A 4,185-nucleotide genomic window follows, 5' to 3' on the forward strand; every position below is an offset into this window, starting at 1 on the left:
AACCGTTTTAAAAAAGCTTCAAAAGATTTGCAACAAATTTATAAAAATGATTGCAAAACATGAATCAAATCACTCTGAATCACATAATTTCTTCACAATGGGGTTGTGCGATCCACTCGGTGGCGCTACAACTGGGTCCTAGCAACACGCTCGCAGTGATTGCTTCAAGCTTTAGCACGCTTTGCGTAACGCGCGTACAGCTGATATGGGTGGGATGGGAGTGCAGCTTTGTGTTGATGTGAGGGTAAGAAGGTGCATATTACAAAGCTTGATACATTTTAGGCTTGATTTAACGTTGCTGTGGCTATAAAAGCAAATAAGTAAACAGGCGTTTTCGAACACATTGCATGACAACACATTGCTTGAAAGCAAACAGTGTGCCATCAGTGTTCACTTTCAAAGCAACACTTGCTACCTCAGGAAGAAGAGCGCGTTTGAAACGAAGATTAGAAAAGCTTTGTAACATTGAAGATTGGCAGCATGAAGAAGAGGTCGTTGATCATGCTGAATATACAACGGAACCACATTGCAAGAGAAGGAAAGCGACTTCAGTTGCAATTCAGTGCAGCCTGGATAGCAACGACAATAGCGGAGGAAGCGCTTCAACTGGAATGGGAATTGAACATTACAATTAAAATAAGCAAGTCATAAACTACTACACTGGTTTCGATGATTATGATAACTTTATGTTATTCTTGCGTTGCTTGGAGCCAGCTGCATATGACTTGAACTATACCAGCAGCAAACTTGACCCACCAAACCAGCTCTTTCTTACTCTAATGAAGCTAAGACAATCAAAGGAAACTAAAAAGCTGAGTTTTCTCTTTTACATTAGTGAAAGCACGGTTTCATTAATTTTCCGGGTATGGATCAACTTTATGTATTTTCAGCTGAAGGAACTTAATATTTGGCCATCTCGAGCTGTTGTGGATGAACACATGCCCACACAATTTCAAAATTCATTCCCCACAACACGTGTCATTTTAGATGCAACTGAAATACCAATCAATAAGCCAAGAAAAGTTGATGCTCAAAGCATGACGTTCTCCACTAACAAGAATAAGAACACACTAAAAATTATGATTGGCATCACTCCAAATGGGCTGGTATCGTACGTAGGCCCATCAACAGGTGGATGTTCAAGTGATCGCCAACTTATCGAGCAAAGTGCTCTCTACAAGCAAGCTAATGAACACTTTTCACAAGGGGATAGCATCATGGCTGACAGAGGTATTCTTGTGCAGGATCTTTTTGCACCTTATGATGTTGCAGTCAACACGCCTACCATGCTGAAAGGGAAGCACCAACTTGATGCAGATGTGGTTGTCTCGGATAGACGCATTGCATCATCACGCATACATGTCGAGCGTGTTATTGGACTGAGCAAGACATATAAAATTTTGACTAACCCACTGCCTTACCAGTAGCCTATGTCCCAATGGCATCACGTATCGTGTTTGTATGTTTCATGCTGTGTAACTTTCGTAAACCTATTGTTAGTTGATTTTGTGATTACTTTCTTTCTTAGCAAAATCTCTTCAGGAGGTTTTCTTTGCCTACCGGCTTTCTCTTTTTTTATACTACCGCAGCAGCGTTCCTCCTCACATAACGTAGCTGGCCTTGCACCATTGGTGGTGATGCGGCCATGTGTTTTTATAATTATTTTTTCTGACTGTAAGCTGTTTTATAATGCATGTTATAACGCTAGCTCGTTTTGCCGCATATCTTCCCTTTTCCGTTCTCGTGTTACGCTGCTTGAGTTAAAGTGAAAATTATCTTTTGCTTATGACTTAAATGTAGCCAAATTGTGGACTTAAATTAATTTTTGTTATTTATTGTATAACTAGCATGTCGTACTCGATAACGGAAATAAAAAAAGCAACAACAAATATGAAACAAGTGTTAGTGCAAACTTAAGTAACAAACGAAATTTATTGCGACAACAAATTGATCGTAGTTTCCTGTCTTACTATGGTGACTGGGTAGATGCAAGGCTACAGTTACGTCATGGTAGCTACAACATCGCCAGTTTATGGGTCAACATGTGTACACTATGGTATTCAAAACATGTGTTGTGCGGAAACTGACTCCACAACTTTAACCTGTAAGCTGTGTCAACCTTCTACTGTAGTTAATTACAAGCACTTTTGCAACTTTATGAGAATTCTGTAACTTTATGAGATGTTTTTCTTATTTTTGTATCACTCTGCGTTCCAACCTTCTAAAAACAAACATGTTTTGATAACTACAATGCATATCCGAATCATATTTTAAGTTATTCTTTCGCCCACGCATAACCAAGCGCTGTACAACGCATCGTCTATATGCTGCGCAAGGCTAGTTCTCGTCTAGAAGGACCCAGTTGCACCGCCGCTAGTGGTTTCGTGGTATCCTGTCGCACAACCCCATTGACGAACTATACACTATAGAAACTGCAAAATTTATGTTCAAACTCAAACACAATCACTTACCCCAATGCTTTAATTCTCTATTTCAACTTAATAACAATTTGCACTCAATATCAACCAGAAGCAACAATCACTTTTTCCTCCCCTACTTCTCCAAAAGCTTGACTCAACAATCCATTCAGTTTAGTGGAGTTAAAGTGTGGAACCATCTCCCGAAAACCATCACTGAAATTGAAACCTTTTCAATATTTTGCTGTAACCTGAAAAAGCACTTGCGTTCTGAAAATTAACCTCTCACAACCTATGCTGTAACTCTTTAATTAATTCTGACTGTATTATTGATTGTTGCACCATATCCTGGTATAGGATGCCTTTCCAAATGCAACTTTTGTAAATTTAACCTACATATCATATTAAATGATATGAGATGTTCTACTGGTGCAAATTAAGCTAAACTATCACAAGATGTATACAGTGACAATCTGCTTTTATTCCGACGTTTCGTCAATCAGACACGACTGACTTCTTCAGGGGGCTAGACCAGGTAGTGACTACCTGTCTAGCATGGCAAAACACAGGACATATTGCTGAAAACAACTAAACATGCAAAATGAAAATTCAACTTCTGGACAAAAACTTATCGCGCGCAAAGTTTGAAATAAGTTAGAAAAAAAGTTTAGATAGTTTAGCTTAATTTGCACCAGTAGAACATCTCATATCATTTAATTTAATGCCTGGTGAACAGCCTCATTCAATTTTCTACATATCATATATTACTATAGCCTATTATACATTAACATATCTTACCATACGTATATCTTATCATATATTACACCTGACCGGATAAGGATGATGATTACTATCTTTACTCTTCCATGAATACCGGTACCGTAAGCTACTATACCATTTTGCATAATTTAATATTTGCCAGATAAGAATATATCACTAAGTTACTAGGGGAGACTGGGGCAATATGAACCACAAAAATTCGGGATGCTCTCATTTGCCCCCTAATTGATGTAGAATTATGAAATTTTCAGGTTGCATAGTCTTTAACATTATCTATAACATATGGGTACCTCTAAATACCCATTGTCAGGCATTGTAGGCATTTGCAGGGGTTGTCGAGCATTTGCAGGGGTTGTCAGGCATTGTAGAGTAGCTACTTTCAGGCATTGTTTGGAATTTCCAAGCATCGTCTATAGGATTTCCAGGCATTGTCGATCATTATCAGTGGTTGACGGGTTTGTTAGGCATTATAGAACATTTTCAGGCATTGTCGAACATTTTCAGGCACTGTCGAGCATTTTCAGGGGTTGTCAGGCATTGTAGAGTAGCTACTTTCAGGCATTGTTGTGAATTTCCAGGCATTGTCTAGGATTTCCAGGCATTGTCTAGGATTTCCAGGCATTGTCGATCATTATCAGTGGTTGACGGGTTTGTTAGGCATTATAGAACATTTTCAGGCATTGTCGAACATTTTCAGGCATTGTCGAACATTTTCAGGCATTGTCGAGCATTTGCAGGGGTTGTCAGGCATTGTAGAGTAGCTACTTTCAGGCATTGTCTAGGATTTCCAAGCATTGTCGATCATGATCAGTGGTTGACGGGTTTGTTAGGTATTATAACACATTTTCAGGCATTGTCGAACATTTTCAGGGGTTGTGGAGCATTTTCAGGGGTTATCAGGCATTGTAGAGTAGCTACTTTCAGGCATTGTTGGGAATTTCCAAGCATTGTCTAGGATTTCCACGCATTGTCTAGGATTTAAAGGCAT

General features: G+C 39.0%; 1 pseudogene; it reads left to right on the plus strand.

Moving 5' to 3' along the window:
* The first annotated feature begins 205 nt into the window (after window positions 1-205).
* LOC145771691 (uncharacterized) lies at window positions 206-1,504 on the plus strand (annotated as a pseudogene).
* Window positions 1,505-4,185: the final 2,681 nt, after the last annotated feature.

Source organism: Aplidium turbinatum, chromosome 6, assembly GCF_918807975.1.
Source record: "Aplidium turbinatum chromosome 6, kaAplTurb1.1, whole genome shotgun sequence".
NCBI lineage: Eukaryota > Metazoa > Chordata > Ascidiacea > Aplousobranchia > Polyclinidae > Aplidium > Aplidium turbinatum.